Source organism: Macrotis lagotis, chromosome 8 (genome assembly GCF_037893015.1).
Source record: "Macrotis lagotis isolate mMagLag1 chromosome 8, bilby.v1.9.chrom.fasta, whole genome shotgun sequence".
Taxonomy (NCBI): Eukaryota; Metazoa; Chordata; class Mammalia; order Peramelemorphia; family Peramelidae; genus Macrotis; species Macrotis lagotis.
The window spans coordinates 48,359,711-48,376,904 of NC_133665.1; the positions used below are offsets into that span (position 1 = coordinate 48,359,711).

Consider the following 17,194-nt stretch of genomic DNA (forward strand, 5'->3'; position numbering starts at 1 on the left):
TCCTTCTCCCCCCCCCATTCCACCCCCCCCTGCTGCCTGGAGCTCTGCCCCCTGAGGGGAGGAGGCCCCAGACACCTGCTTATACTGCTGGGAAAGATGCCAAATTAGAGGCCAGGGACCTTGGGGGAGAGCTCCTTTAATGGCAGGGCACACCCTTGGGGAATCTCATCCCTGAGAGCAGACCCCCACTCATTCAGAAACCAAGTCAATTCCCAACACCAGCGTTAGGGGCCCTGAAACCGTTCTGAGGCTCATATGCCTTATGATTGTCAGTCCCAAGTTCTGCCCCCATTTCCTTGGGGAAATTCAGAGTTTTGGAAAAACAGGTCAGGAAAACAGTCTTCCTGATAGTGTTCAGATTCTCTCTGAGTTTGGGGGGTGGGGGGTGGGGTAGGGAATAGAGACAAGATATTCTCCTTTGCATCCCAAAGAGAAGGGTGTGCCAAGAGAGGAAAGGGGAATCAAATCTATTTATTTACAGCTCCCTTTTAAAATAAACTGAGGAGTGGGGTATAGGAGGAAGAGGAGGTTGGAATTTAAATGAGGGTTTTGGATTCTTAATGAATTTCATCCCCAACCCATTGAGAGCTGGGGATATAGTGGGACAATGCCCTCCCTTTTCTTCATAACCACATCTGCCCCCTGAGCCCTCTCCCCTAAATGGCTTAGCTCCTCAAGTCACTGCTCCTGAAGCTGAGGGGGACTGATGCCTGGAAGTGGGGTGACTCACTGTCTGGCTTCCCTGGCAGCCTCCTCTCTTCTTCCCTCCCCTTCCCCCTCAATCAGAGTAGGAGGGGCTGGCAGGTGTCCCTCTCTCTGAGGAGAAGCAGCAGCCAGGGAGGGAGCTGGGAGAGGCCCCACCAGGGGGATTTGGCCAGGTTCACTCAGGGGCTAAGGAGCCCCAGCTGGAGGGATTTAAAGCTGAAGGTCAAAGGTCAGAGACAGCAAGGAAGAGAGGGGAGGGATGGAGGGGGTGGTGGTGTCAGAGGGTCACCACTAACAGCAGCTTTGGGAGATAGAGTAGGGGAGAATAGCCTGCTTTCACTGATCTGGACCCGAGGGTCACCAGGATTCCAGTATATCCCATGGTAGTTAGGGTCAAAGCCCAGCTCCTCAAATGAGGCCCTTGGAGTCTCAAAAACCTCCTCCCCTTCCTGCCCAGATGGCAGCCTGAAGCTCCCCAACTTGGTCCCTAGATAGGGGGAGACTGAGGCTGCACCTTATTACTCTTCCTATCTAGGATAGGCTCTTAAGGCGAAAGAGTTGTCTGGAGTAGAGCCCACAGAGATGAAACTGGGGGGGGGGGGGGCCTCTGAAAAAGAAGGACCTCAAGGACCCAGAGGAGGCCCCTATAGATTGGATTGCAGAGCAGGGAAACTCTTACCCTCCCCAACCAGGTGCAGCCCCTCCCCTAACCCCATCCTCCAGCAAGGGGCTGCTGAGGGCAGCAGGCAGGTCAGGTCACTCAGCAGAGGGGCTGGGGCCCAGACCGGGTAGGAGAGGCAGGGGGAAGGGAGAGTGCATAGAGGTCATTAGGGGGAGGGTGTTGCTTGGTTTCTGAGGCCTGTGGTTCCTGCTATAATCTGGGTTTGAACAGCTGTGGTCAGTCCTGGATGGGAAGCCCAGAAGAATCCTCAAAAGGGGCTGGAGAAGAGGGGGGGCAAAAGGCTGGGTGGACCCTGGATGAATCCATTCACTTCTCTTGTTCAGAGTTTGCCCTATCTGTAAAATGATGGAGTTGGCTTAGAGGATTTATAAGGTCTTTTCCAGCTCTGATTCCATGTCTACCAACATCATCATAAGCTTTAGCCATTCCTCAGAATGTCAGTTTAAAAAGGGAATATGGGATGTCAGAAAATCCAATTAGGAAGCATGGTTCTTGTTCCATCTCTGTCACTATTGAGCTATGTGACCTCGGGCAAGTCACTTGCTCCCTTTGGAGGGGGCTGGTTTGGTAAGGGAATCTGGAGGTTCAAGTTGTTCACTAAGGCTCCTTTAGCTCCAAATGCTATGACTTTCCTTCTTTTCCTCCCCAGTTAGCCAGACATACACAAAGTGCTTCAGAGAATTGGGGGGGGGAACCACCCTCTCCAGACTCTGGGGGCCTTCCCAGGACCCTACCCATTTGCCCGGCTGAATTAGATTTATCTTGAAACTCTAATTCAGACTCGCCTGTCTCCATCTTCAGGTTTGGGGCCGAGCCAGGTTCATCTGAGAATGGATGGCTATGGGGTCTGAATGGCCGAGGGCCCAGGTGTCTTCCCAGCATCATCTCACTCCTCCAGTTCTCACCAGAGAGTGGCCCAGCACAGACGCAAGGGCACACACTCTCTCAGACACAGACACAAAGGGGCACAGCATAGCCAGTCTCGCTTTTGAAAGAACTGGCCTGCTAATTAATGTTCTGGGGCTCCCATCAGCCATGGGGACTCCCTGGTTCCGGAAGGGCACCGGGCCAGGGACTCCAGGTGTCAGTCCAAATTCATCCCCATCAGAGCTTGGGTCCCTCCCGGGGTGAGGAAGGCATCCCCCTTGGCTCAGCGTGCACCTGCCACACTCCATCTCTCCCCCGACCTGAGCGAGAGGGCCCCCATCCCCTCAGATTTCCAGGTAAAGGCAATGCGGGCACCAGCCGCTGTCTTTCCTGCTCCTCTCCCCGGTCCCTCGCTGGCTCCCGGGGGTGCTGGGGAGAAAAGGTGCCCGGGCCCGGCCCCGGCGGACCGTGGAGAGCTCCCCCCTACCTGGCCTAGCCGGAGATGTGGATGACAGAACAAGTGCCCGGCCCAGCCCCCCCCTTCCCTCTCGGGCTTTCTCCGCGGCTGGGGGCTCGGCCGCGTCTCGGGCCCCCCTCCCCGGGCCGCGCAGCCGGAGGGTCCCGAGGGCCCCCCGGGGCCCGCTCTCCCAGGCCGGGAGGGGAGGAGAGAAGAATGGGCGCGGAGGAAGCCCGGGGATGAAGGCTCGTTCCGGGGCCGGAGCAGCCCGGGGAAGGGCTTCCTGGACACGGCGGCTCGGCCGCTGCCCGGGAGGGGCCGGCCAACTTCTGGCCCCGACCCCGGGCCCCCCGCGCCCCGCGGCCCCGAGCACCGCGTGGGGCGGGGGGCAGGCGCTCAACTTCCCCGCCGAAGTTTGCGGCGGCTCGGGCGCGCGAGGGGGCCCGGCCGGGGCGCACAATGGCCCGCGGTGAGGGGCCCGGGGCCCGGGGCCCGGGGCCCGACTCCCGCGCGGCCCCGCGGCGCCTTACCTCTAGCGGGCAGCCCGGGCGGCGGCGGCGGCGGCGGGCGCTCGGTGTCCGGGCTGCGGGCTCCTGCGGTCGGGGTCGGGGCGGGGGGCCGCGGGGCTCAGGCGCTGCGGGCTCCCCCGGCACGGCCGCCCGGCGCCCCGCCGCTCCGCCACATCCGCAGCTCGGGCCGGGGAGAGGTGGCAGCCGCCCGGGCGCGAGGGGATGTCTTGGGGAGGGGAGGAGGGAGGAGGGACGGAGGGAAGAAGGGAAGGAGAGAGACGGCGGAGGGGAGGAGGGACGGAGGGAGGCGGCGCGGGGGGAGGGAGGGCGCGGGAGGCGGCGGCGAGGCCGGGGGGCGGGGGGCGCCCTGGCGGCCCCGGCGGCCCGGCTCGGAGGCCGGGGGCGAGGGGAGCGGGGGCGACCGTGCGCCGGGGCCCCCCGGCCCGGGCAGCGGCGCGGCGGGGGGAGGCGGCCGTGACTGGCAGGCGCCGGGCTGCGCGGGCGGGGGGTGGGTGGGGGAGGGGAGCCGCCCCCCGCGCCCCCCGCGCCCCCCCGCGCCCCGCCGCCCCGCGAGGCGCTCCTCAGGTTCGGCCCCATTCCCCCCCCCCCCCCCCCCCCCCGGCCGCCAGAGCCCGCCCCCGGCCCGAGGGCAGCGCTAGGACACAGGCGGAGGCGGGCACTGCCCGGAGCCGCCCCCGCCCCGGGAGCCGCGGCGCTGGAGCCTGGGGCTGGGGGTCCGCGGCCGGGTGGGGGGCGGGGGGCCCGGCGGGGAGGGGGCGTCTGAAAAGCCTGGGAAGAAAAGCCCCCGAGCGGCCGGAGAGGGGAGGAAGAGGCGGCGGTGACGGTGGTGATGGTGGCGGCGGCCGCGCTGCCCGCGAGGGGGGATCCGATGGGACCGGCGGGGGGAGAGCGCGTGGGGGCGGCGCCCCTAACGGGAGATGGGGGAGGGGAGGAGGGCCGGTCGGGGAACTGCAGCTTCCATCCTCCTGTCTTCCTTGGAGGGGGAAAAAAAAAGCTGTTTCCTCCGTCCTACGAGGAGCCGGGTCCAGCAGACTCGCATTGAGGCTTTTTCGGCGCCTCGGGTCTGACCTTGGCCAGTTACCTCCGTGCTTCCTCCGGGCCTCAGTTTCCTTGTCTCAAGTCTGGTCTGGAAGGAACTCCTGTGAGCTTTAATTTTCCATCGTCTTATCAGGACAGGAAACCTTCGGTGTGCCTCTGGGGTAGAGAAGAGCAAGAGGCCAGATGTTCCCAAAGTTAGAGCCTTGACAGTCTGCGCTCCACAGCTTAACACTGGGAAGGAGGAGGTGCCCAGAGCAGGAGATGATGGGGGAGGGGAGGGGGTGGTGAGCAGAGGATGGGAGAGACTGGGCCGCTTCCAGCTTTTAAAGAGCCTAGCCATAACACTTGCTGCAAAAGAAAATACATTAAGATAAGGTAAGGTACCCGAAAAAAAACGGAGACATACTCTCATCACATGTATAGATACAGGTATGTATATAAAATACATCTCTGTGTGCATACAGTTACATAGAGGAGGTTCATAGCTTTCATGTGCTCATATTACATAGATATGACAGCCTGGTGTATTGGCTTCAGACCTGGGTTCAAGTCCAGCCTCTGACCCTTTTAGCTGTGTGATTATGGACAACTCACCTGACCTCCCACTGCCCCAGAAAGCTCTCTTTGATTATAAATTAAACGATCTAACCTGTTGCAGACCTGCAGAGTGGAGGGGAGTTTCCACAGAACTCCTACCCCCATGAAAACACAGTATATGGGTGTCATGTGTATTCAGCAAATGTTTTACTGGCCTTTTTTTCTCTGTGCGAATGTATTAATTACTGAAGGAAAATAATTTGTACAATATTGCTTATTGGTGTTAAATATGACAGAACCATTCAAATATTCCTGGGTCAAAGTTGAATCATGCTGATAATTCTTTTTGAAATTTGAGAGTCCCCTCGAATGACCCCCCTTCTTTTCCCCCTATTAGTTTTGAGACCATTCATCTTTGGGCTTCCTTTGCTGTTCATCTTTGGGCTTCTCTCCTTTGGTTCTGGCTTTTGTGCACTTCTCTGTTGTATATCCTTCTGGTCCTGTGTCAGCCAGGAACCTCCTGTTATGACTTCTGGGCACAGTACAATCCATATGTACTGAAGACAATGCTTCTTCACCCTATATTCAGAAGGAATTCAGCAGATGAAGTGGCTGACTTCAAGAGACATTAGCTGACTTTCCATTATCCGGGCCAATAGAGGGAGCCTTGGTCCTGATTCTCCAATTTAAAACAATCTCCAAAAATCATTTCTATTTATCCTTGTTATTCATTATTATTTTTATTTAGCATATTTATCTTTCTAAAAAAGATTTTACCTGAAACCATACAGTCACCTCCCAGGCACCCTCATGTTCATTATCTACTTTGTTTATTATCTGTGGTTTTGGCTTCCCCTTTTTAAAACCCTGGCTCCCCAGTATACTTCTCAGTTACTCCCTCTCCCCCTCTCATATTCTCCATCCCAAACCTCAGAAAATACAATGTGCTTTAGTATTAACATAACCAACTCTTATTGCTTTTTAGAAAAGTACATCTCACCTTAGAAGAATTACTTAAACCTAAGATTTATAGTTCCCTGCTATAGCTAAACTCTCTTAAGAAACCAAGCAAGATTAGACCAGATGAGAACCTGGATGAGAAATTGCCTAGGAATAGCAAGTGATAGAGATTTTAAAGAAGTAGTTATTCCAGCATGCTGGAATCCAAGTTAAGAAGACCTAGGTTGGAAATCTCTCTGACACTCAAGCTGTTATGTGTCAATGGGCATGTCACACTGCACTGGGCCTCAGACTATTCTCCAAAACGATACTTTATTGAGGGTTGTAATAGTGGAAAGTTTCCCTTCACCCAACCCCCCCACCACCACCATGTACTTTGATCAAGGCAATGAAGTGAGGAAAGGAGTATTTTCCTCATTTTCCAGCTAAGCAAATTAAAGCTCAAGGTGTTGAATTGAGTCACCCTAGGTCACAGCTAGAAGGGAATGAATCCTAAATCCAATGAATCTCCTCTCAGAATCTCAAAGTATTGGAAAGACAAAGGTGAATACATTTATCTATATTACCATACACATTCTCAAACCACCACTACCTTTTACTATTGTGAGTAAGCTAGGGAGGGTTATGTTAAAATAATTAACTCCCCCCCACCCACCCCAGCCAGGTTACATTTATACTGGGAGTAGGCTGGGCTTACAATGACAAAATAATCAGAAATAGAAATCATAGATTTGGAACTGAAAGAACTTTTAATAGTATTTCATCCAAATCCTTCATTTCAAAGGAAAGCTAAAGGCCCAGAGGGATGAAGAGATTTATCTAAGGTAACACAGATAGTAAATGGTAGATCCTGGATTTGAACCCAATTGAACCCTCATTGGAAATCAATCAATATTTCCACTGTACCCATGTTACCTTCCTCAGCAGGTATCATTTTTCAAAGTCCATTCACATTTTGGAACCTGGAGGACTGAGAACAAAAAAGTAATCCTGATAGGAATATTTTTTTTTCTCTGAGCAGGAAGTGAGCAGGTTCAGGGAATCAAAATTAAGGTGAACCTCCTCCCCTCTCTAGCAATCAATAGGTAAAAATCTAGAATTAACAAAGAGAATAATGGGGAATAAGGGGGGGAGGGAGAGAATGCAGTTTACAAAAAGGTAGTTCATAGAGTTCATTTTAATAGGTATCACCTAGCCACCCCTATGCACTTAAAATATTTGTGACACTCAATACATACATTTATCCTTTTCAAGGACATCCCAGTGGTGGACAATAAGGTATATTTATAACCAAATTAAGAAACTAAACAAATTTATTCTTAGGAAAGGGTCTGAGATAGAGCTAGGAGATAAATGGTACACTATCTGTGTGATAATAGGCAATTCTCTTTACCTCTCAACTCCTTTCCTCATTTGTCCAATGATCTCATAATTACCAAATCATGCCTCTTATCCTCATACTTCTTTGCATCTTTACAATGTCTACTATTGATCACCTGCTCCTCCTGGATATTCCTTTCCAGGTTCTTCTACCTGTGTCTTGACTGTTGCTTCTCTGTCTCCTTTGCCAGTCATTCACTTCACACCTACTAACCATGGGTATCCAACCTTTAAGGTTGTGTTCTGGGCCTTCTCTTTTCATTCTCTACACTATCATTCAGTGATATCATCAGCTCCCAGGGGAGCTGCAAATGATTCTCAGAGCTACATATCCAGCTCTAGTTTCTCTACTGAGCCACAGTGACAAATTACCAACTTCTTCTGAGACATCTTGAACAGGCCAGCAAAGGCATCTCAAACTCATGTCCAAAATAGAAATCTGTCTCTCCCCAAAAACCTCCTCACTTCTAAATATCTCTGTTCTAAACATCTACTAAGGGTGACATTCCCTGTAACCTGGACTTGAAGTTGTAGTTTCATCCTTGACTCCTTGCTTTCACTCCATATAACCAATCTGTGTCAAATCTTGTTCCTTCTACTTTCACAATAGGTCCCCTGTATTTTCCTTTTACTCAACTCCTACTGCCACTACCCTTTCAGACCCTCATCTCCTCTCATTTTAACTCCTTTAAGAGCCTTCTAATTGATCTTCAAACTTCTCCCCACTCCAATCCAATTGCCAGTCAGCTGTCAAAATGATTTTCCTAAAGCTTATCTGACTATATCATCTCACAAACCTTATTCTTCGAGCTTCATTACTCCTAGCACCTTCAGAATAAGATATAAAGTGTTCTGTTTTACACTTAAATAAGGCTGGAATAAGATTGTGTCAAGTACTATATGAGATTTTTATAAATGTCAACTTTTCTTTTTATTCAGTCATCAAAAGCTAAGATTTCCTTGATTGTAGCTCCTCCCCTCACCAACACAAATCACAGCCTTTAGTAAATAGGGCTGGTGGCCAACCTTCTCATGCTGAGTGATTTGAGCTAGGTTAGTTGGGTCCTCCATTATGGTAAACCCTTTCAGATCTTGTGTTGACAGCCATAAAGAGCCCAGAAGTACTTCCACAATACAAGGAGGCGTTGCAATAAGACTTCATAATTATTTACTCACTTTTACATAGAATTTCATGATTTATAATGTACCTATTGTATCAGGTAGCACAAACATTGTTCCCATTTTTGCAGAGGAGAAAACTAAGATTAAGAGTGAAGTTGGGGGCGGCTAGGTGGCCTAGTGGATAGAGCACCGTTCCTGGTGTCAGGAGTACCTGAGTTCTTCAAATCCCCACTCAAGACACTTAATAATTACCTAGCTGTATAGCCTTGGGCAAGCCACTTAACCCCATTGCCTTGCAAAAACCTTAACAAAAAAAGAGTGGAGAAGTTAAAAAAAGGAGAGAGAGAAGTGAATTGCTTATCTAAAAAAAATCATTGTATGCACACTAATACATTGTTGGTGGAGCTGTGAAATGATACCACTATTTTGGAAAACAATTTGGATTTATGCAAATAAAGTACAGAATGTCCCTACCCTTTGAATAAAAGACTCCAGGTACTGGGCTTATAACTCCAAGGAAGCCATCAATAAGGGGGGGAGGTTCTTATGTACTCCAAAAGATCTGTAGTAGCAATTTTGGGGTAAGCTGTTTTTTGGAAACAAAGTAGATGCCCACAAATTGGAGAATGGCTGAACAAATTGTGTTACATGAATGTCAAAGAATATTTCTCCGCTGTGAGAAATTATTTGTGTGAGGAATACAGAAAAGCATGGAAAGATTCATATGAAATTAGACAAAAAAGGGTAAGCAGAGCCAAGAAAACAGTATACATAGTAGCTATAACAATAAGAACAATTACACCAAAAAATCAAAAGTAAATGTAATGATATCATAAAGATCAAGCAAAATTCAAATGAAGAGCAAGAAGATACCACCAATCTACCTTTCCATAGAGAGGGGAGGTCTCCAAGTTTATATAGATTGCATATGTCTTCCAGTCTATCAATCAGTTTGCTGATTGTTTTCTTCTCTAACAATACTGTCATATAAGGTGATTCATATGGGAGAAGGGAGGAGTGACATTTGGGATAACTTGTGACATAAAAACTTTTAAAAAGTTAAAAAGAAACTTTTTCAAAATAAGAGGAATTATTGTGAATGATAGCTACATTCAATTTTTATGTGTGATTCCCATGTGTAATATATTAGTGGCTCCAAAAAACATTAAAAAAAAAACAGTCTGGAGAGAACTAGTCTCAACTCTGCCATGAAAATGCTCTGTGATTACAGGCACTATTCTTGGGCCTTAGTTTCCTCATTAATTAAAAGAGAAGCTAGGACTACTTGATTTCTAAATCCTTTTCCAGACTCAACATTTATTTTCACTACCTACCACATCTCCATGTCTCCATAACTATGAACCACTGTGTGTGCCCCGGCAGGATCTCTTTTTGGCATTTAGAAATGTTTAGAGCAGAGGACTTGTTAGAACCTTGCTAGGGCTGGGCTCCAATAGCTTTGCCAGCAACAAGAGATTCCAAATCCCTAGTTGAATCTGCACTTCCTGTGCCCCAACGCTGCCTGCTATTAGAGGCTACTTTGGCTTTTCTTCATCAGATCACAGCAAGAGAAAAGCTATGTTCCTTCACAAAAACATTTATAATAAAAGCTGACAGTTACATAACACTTTTAGATTTACAGAGAAATCCACAGTCTTTATCTCATTGGATCTTCCAAGTAACCTTGCAATGGAAGTTTTTCAAGTAATATGATCACCATTTTAGAGATGAGAAACCAGTCATTTATAAATATATCAATCATTTATTAAGTACCCACAATGTATAAGGTTTGTGCTAAAAGCTGGAAAAACAAAGACAAAAATGACAGTCCCTGCCCTCAAGAGGCTTATGTTCTATTTGAGAAATACCATATGTACCTACAAGGGCAACTAGATAGTATAGTGAATAGTGCACTGGCATGGAATCAGGAAGACTCAGCTTTATGAGTTCAAATCTGGCCTCAGACACTATGTGATCCTGGGCAAGTCTCACATAACCCTGTTTGCCAATGAGCTTGAGAAGGAAATAGCAAACCAATATGGTATCTTCACCAAGAAAATCCCAAATGGTGTCCAAAGAGTCAGACATCACTAAACAACAACCGTCATATATACCAACAAAATAGATACAAAATACTTTCTAGAGTGAGGCACTGATACCTGGAGGTCTCAGGAAAGGCTTTGTAGTACATGGCATTTGAGTTTTTCTTTGAGGAAAGGTAGAGGCAAAGGGGAAGAAGAAGATGGTCTTTATGATTCCAACACCTAGCATAAAGTAGAAATTTTTTAAAAAATGTTTGATGTATTGATTTCTCATTTGAAAAACTGTGATAAGGATACCATTACTACTCAAATGGTAGGATTGTTAAGAGGATCCAAGGAAAAGTATGTGAGAAACAGAGAATAGGCCAGTTTGACTGAACTATAGAACATGTGAAAGGGAGTAATATGTAATGAGAATGGAAATGTAGATTGCAACTATTTTGTGAATAGCTTTAGATACCTAAGAGAGGTTTGTTTTTGATTCTAGAGGTAATGGAGAGCTACTAGTTCATTGAGCTAGAGAGTGAAGGGTCAGACTTGTACCTTTGGCAGCTTGGAGGGAGGATTTAGTGGGGAAGGGAAAGATCTGAGGCAGGGAGACCAATTAGGAGACTATTGTAATGTCTAGGTGAGATAAATCAGGACCTGAATCAGAGTGGTGGTAGTATGAATGGAGAGAAGGGAACAGCTTCAAGAGCTGCTATCGACTAGATTTGGCATCTGACATGGAAAAACAGAAGAAATGGAGAATGATGACTAACCTGTGATCACACACCAAGTTCCTAAAAGCCAGAGTCAAAAGCAGGGCTTCTTCAACTTTAAAGTCTAAGGGTACTGCCTTCATTACCACATTGCTAAATCCTGAAACTGGACCTGGCAATTAGAGTGTGCCTTTATCCCCTCCCAAAGTGCTCCAGGCTTTAGCTCTGCTTGGAAGAATTAACCATCTGCCCTAAGAATCTGGAGGCAGTGCCCTCTTTCCCTGCTGGCTCAAGGTGGTATAAGGAGGACAGAGCTCAACCTTCAGGACTCTGTTCAAGAACCACTCCCTTCAGTTTTATTTCCTCTTGTCCATTCAATATCTATGGCCCAAACTGCTAGATAGGAACATCCTTGTTTTGTTATTTAGCTGTTTTATTTATATGGGAAGGGACTTACTAATCTTTTTGGCTCCCAGACAAGACTGCACCTTATACATAGTAGTCACTTATCATTTACTTCAAGGGACATTAAGGAAGCAGCTTGTTATTCTTCTCTGTTACACTTAGATCCTGCCAAAGGGCAGCTAGGTTACACAGTGGGTAAAGCACTGGCTTTGGAATCAGGAGGACTGAGTTTGAATTCTGCCTTAGACATTTGACACTTACTAGCAGTATGACCTAGAGAAAAGTCACTTAACCCTGAATGCCTCACATCTAGGGCCATCTCCTGGGGTAAAGAAATAGCTTATCTGTCAGATCTATGGAATGGGAAGAAATTTATGACCAAGGAAGAGATGGAAAAGATCATTAAAAATAAGTTATGGGGTGGCTAGATGGCGAAGTGGTATAAAGCACCTGCCCTGGAGTCAGGAGTACCTGGGTTCAAATCCGGTCTCAGACACTTAATGATTACCTAGCTGTGTGACCTTGGGCAAGCCACTTAACCCTGTTTGCCTTGCAAAAAAAAACCCCCCAAAAATAAACTAAATAAATTTGATTAAATGAAAAAAACTTTTACACAAACAAAACCACTGTAACCAAGATCAAAAGAAATGTAATAAATTGGAAACAAGTTTTACAACTATTATTTCTAACAAAGGACTCATTTCTTTTTTTTTTCTTTTTTTCGGGTTTTTGCAAGGTAATGGGATTTAGTGGCTTGCCCAAGGCCACATAGCTAAGTAATTATTAATTGTCTGAGATCGGATTTGAACTCAGGTCCTCCTGACTCCAGGGCAGGTGCTCTATCCACTGCGCCATCTGGCCATCCCTGAAAGGACTCATTTCTAAAATATACAGGAACTGAATCAAATTTATTAAAAAAACAAGTCATTCCCCAATTGACAAATGGTCAAAAGATATGCAGAGGCAATTTATAGATGGGGAAATCAAAGCCATCCATAGTCATATGAAAAATTGCTCTAAATCATTACTTATTAGAGAAATGCAAATTAAAGCATCTCTGAGGTACCACCTCATGCCTCTCAGACTGGCCAATATGACCAGAAAGGACAATGATCAATGTTGGAAGGGATGTGAGAAATCTGGGACACTAATACATTGTTGGTGGAGCTGTGGACTCATCCAACCTTTCTGGAGAGCAATTTGGAATTTCACCCAAAGGGCAACAAAAATATGCATACCCTTTGATCCAGCAATACCACTACTGGGTCTATACCCTGATGGGATTATGAAAAAGGGTAAAAACATCACTTGTACAAAAATATTCATAGCAGCCCTGTTTGTGGTGGCAAGGAATTGGAAACTGAGTGAATGTCCATCAGTTGGGAAATGGCTGAACAGATTGTGGTATAGGTATGTGATGGAACACTATTGTTCTATTAGAAACCAGGAGGGATGGCAATTCAGAGAAGTCTGGAGGTATTTGCATGAACTGATGATGAGTGAGATGAGCAGAACCAGAAAAACACTGTACACCCTAACAGCAACTTGGGGATGATTCTCAATCTTAATGGACTAGCTCATTTCATCAGTGGAACAATCAGGGACGGTTTTAGGATATCTACAATGGAGAATACCATCTGTATCCAAAGAATTGTGGAGTTTAACCAAAGACCAAAGACTATTACCTTTAATTTAAAAAAAAGTTATGAAATTTTGCTATCTCATATTTTATTTTTTCCTATAGGATATGATTTCTCTCTCAACACATTAAATTTTGATTAATGTATAGCATGGAACCATTGTAAAGACTATCAGACTGCCTTCTGTGAGGGGTGGCGGGGAGGGAAGCAAGATTAGGGGGAGAAATTGTAAAATTCAATAAAAATAATGAAAAAAAGGGGGTGGCTAGGTGGCACAGTGGATAAAGTACCAGCCCTGGAGTCAGGAGTACCTGGGTTCAAATCCAGTCTCAGACACTTAATAATTACCTAGCTGTGTGGCCTTGGGCAAGCCACTTAACCCCATTTGCCTTGCAAAAACCTAAAAAAACAAAACAAAATAAACAATAATAAAAAAGATAAAACAGTTAACTAAATTTAAAAAAAAAAGAAATCATAAGTTGAAAGACCAGAAAAGGCTGGAAAGACTTGCATGAACAGATGCTAAGAAAAGTAAGCAGAACCAGGAGAACACTGTGTGTGTGTGTGTGTGTGTGTGTGTGTGTGTGTGTGTGTGTGTGTGTGTATGCACGTGTGTGTGCGCGCACGCGCACACGCAGTTCAGTGACCAAGGATAATTCTTAAAAGATTTGGTTTTTGCAAGGTAATGGGGTTAAGTGACTTATCCAATGTCACACAGCTAGGTAATTATTCAGTGTCTGAGGCCAACTTTGAACTCAGGTCCTCTTGACTCCAGGGCTGGTGCTCTATCCACTATGCCACCTAGTTGCCCCAATTCTAAAAGATTTGTGATCGAAAATGCCATCACATCCATAGGGAAAAAACTATGAAGTCAGAATGCAGACCAAACAAAGCATACTATTTTCATTTTTAAAAACTTGCTTGATTTTTTTCCTTTTTCTTATTTTCCCTTTAATTCTGATTCTTCTTTCATATGACATATGGAAACATGTTAAACATGATTATACATATATAACCTATATCATTATTTGCTGTTATGGCAAGGGAGGACAGAAGAGAGGAAGGCAGAAAAATGTGAAATTCAAAAGCTTATAAAAAGATGAATACTGAAAGCTATCTTTTGCAAGTAAATGAAAAAATAAAATAACATTGAAAAAAGAAATCTCAATCTAAAGCTCTCTGCTTTTATAAATGAATAAACTGAGTCCCAGTAAGGCAAAAAAAAAAAATCTCTGATCTGGATTATTTTAGGTCTCTCTTTATTGGTCTTCCTTCTTCCAGTCTTATTTCCTCTCTTTATCAACCCTCTATATAAATGCCAAAGTAATATGGAAAGCTCTGCCTGTGTCCTTTCCTGTTCAAGAAGCATTTATGCCTCCCTATTGCATCTAGGATAAAATACAAACTCCTTAGCCTAGCATTCCAGGTTGTGAATTATCTGGCTCCAACCTTGACTTTACAATCTTATTTCATATTACTCCAAACAATTTTATATTCCAGTCAAAATGGATTACTCTCTGTTCCAACTTCCTACCATTTTTTTTTTTTGTCCTTCATTCTCAAAGAAGACCCCAACATCAGGGAGGTAATGCAAGCACATGAATTGAATTTGAGTGAGGGGGTGCTGTACTAAGTCTCTAGCCTCACTTTCTCCTCCAGAACCATCTGGGTCCAGGGACCATATATGAATCAGGATAACTGGAGATGACCCTGGATGTGAGACAATCAAGGTTAAGTGACTTGCCCAAGGTCACACAGCTAGCAAATGTCAAATGCTGAGGTTGGATTCCAACTCCCATCCTCCTGATTCCAAGGCCAGTGCTCTATTCACTGCGCCACCAGGCTGCCCTCTAGTTTCCTACCTTTGGGTAGATAGCTGGGTGATATAATGGATAGAGTACAGGAGTTAGGAATACCTGAGCTCCCATATCTGAGGTTAAATTCACAATTAACCTGTTTGCCTCAGTTTCCTCAACTGGAAAATAATAGCCTACCTCAAATATTAGTAAGGCACTTAGCATACATAGTGCCTATGTAATAGGTGCTATAGAATCATTAGTTATATTGTTTTTCTTAAAGCTATGCTTTATTCTTCCTTTTTTTGGCTGACTTGCTGTGTGACCTTGGGTAAGTCAATTAACCTTTATCTGCCTCAGTTTCTGTAAATGGGGAAATACTAATTTGTAAAATGGAAATAATAATAACACCTATCTTCCAAGATAGTTGTGAGGATAAAATGAAGCCATATTTATAAAGTTCCATGCAAACATTTAAGATATAGATAGGTAGATCGTTGGATAGATAGATCTCTATATATGCTAGCTGTAGTTCTTTCAAAATTCAGCCCATCTCACATCAACGTTTTCCCAATTCTTCTTTTAATATTACCTCCCTCTTCAAATGACATTTTCCACTTACCTATGTACATGCTGTATCCTTTCCACCCCCCCTCCCTATAAAACTGGTCACAAAATAAATGCCCAATAAAAAGGTAAACAGAACTGTGCCTGTAAGGAATAGAGTCTAGAGATCATTCATAACTTGGCCCTTGTATATATATTTGTAGCCAAATCATATCACATCAACTTCACCTTCTCTACTATGTAACCAAACCCTATGCTTCTCAAGATTGGGGATATGGGATTAGAAAACAGTCTCTAACTTCAAGGAGTTTCCATTAAAAAATGAGAATAAAATTATATCTGAGCTAGGAGGATCTTTGGAGATCTTGGAATGTGATTTCCCCTTCCCCGTGCCCCCATATTTTGCAGATAGCTGGTGGCAGAACTATGACTAGAATCCTAGTTTCCAGACTTCCAGCTGAGGTCTATTTCCCCTATAATGGTTGGGGAAATGAGACTTACACACATATAACAACAGTGAGTAAAAGGCGACAATATAATTAACTGATAAATTGTAAGTCAGGAAGTCATCCCCGACAGAGTAGCTTGTAGAGAACAAACAGTAAATGAATATGAGACAAATACAGATCAAAACCTATAATAAAGAGTTATTCCCCCTGCTCTGAGCTCCTGCCCAAAGAAAGAGTAATTGGGTAAAATGAGATCAGGATGACTTCTTAACCTTGTGCTGGCTGGCCACTTGTGTTTGTGCATGTATATGTGCCTGTGGCCAGCCAGTCCTTGAAGCTCTGTGTGCTTGTGTGAGTGTGTGTGTGTCCCTGAGAACTGGCCATATTCAGTGCTGGGAGCTGAAGAATGGGTGTGGTGTTTATTCTGGGAAGCAGTCCTCAGTCCTGGCTGCTCCTTACACATTATACCAGGGAGGACTCGAGGTCAGAGCTGAGAGCCGCTCTGGGGCAAGCATTTACGACCCAGCTCCATCTGCCAATAGAATGGGTCCCGAGGCTTGGGTGTGCCCAGAAAGCACCAGCTCTGCTCGGCAATGCCAGCCTGCTTCACTTACTGGGTCTCCACCCTCTCTCTTTCCAAGCTCACCTGATCAGAGGAAGCTTATCCTCGGGGGATCTCAAAGACCTCGCTGGGTGGCTTAGCATGGAAGCTCCCTTCCACCATGAGAATACAGTATGGCTGTCTAGTGGCTCATTGAGGACATTGGCCTTGGGAATCTGAAGCCTTGGGGCCCCGGCCTAGCCTCGTTCCCACACTAGCACGGGCAAGTCACTTAACCTCTCGGAGGCTGTGGCTCGCTTTAAAACTGAAGATAAGGGGCGGCTAGGTGGTGCAGTGGATAAAGCATCGGCCGGGACTCAGGAGTACCTGGGTTCAAATCCAGACTCAGACACTTAGTAATGGCCTAGCTGCGTGGCCTTGGGCGAGCCGCTTAACCCCCCATGCCTTGCAAAAACCTAAAAAAAAAACAAAACTGAAGAAAACAGCTGAAAGCAATGTATAAATCTACGAACTAAGCTTGTCTCCTTTCCTGGGGGGCCGTGGGCCGCCCTCTGCCCTGTTCAACCCAGAGCGGTCCGGGTGGGGAGATGCCCGGGATTCCAGCCCCCTCCACGGACACTCATCACACCCTCTTGGGGGTGCGCCCGCGTCATCCGCCCCGACCCCCGAGGGGAGGCGGAAGGGTCGGGGTTCCGCCCCGGGGAGCGGGCCAGGCCGACCTGGACCACACCCCGGGAGGACCGCAGAGGCGGCC

General features: G+C 46.4%; 1 protein-coding gene across 3 annotated transcripts in view; it reads right to left on the reverse strand.

The window, feature by feature from the left end:
- The window catches only part of GLIS2 (GLIS family zinc finger 2), a 52,186-nt gene extending 47,671 nt beyond the window's left edge, over positions 1 to 4,515 (reverse strand). The window contains exon 1 of one of the 3 annotated variants that reach the window (XM_074196848.1): positions 4,323 to 4,515. The gene's annotated coding sequence lies outside the window, so the exon portion shown is untranslated. Of the gene's footprint in view, positions 1 to 3,241; positions 3,306 to 4,309 lie in introns of those variants that run through there. The other 2 variants (XM_074196847.1, XM_074196849.1) reach the window with 2 other exon arrangements.
- Between the last annotated feature and the right edge of the window lie 12,679 nt (positions 4,516 to 17,194).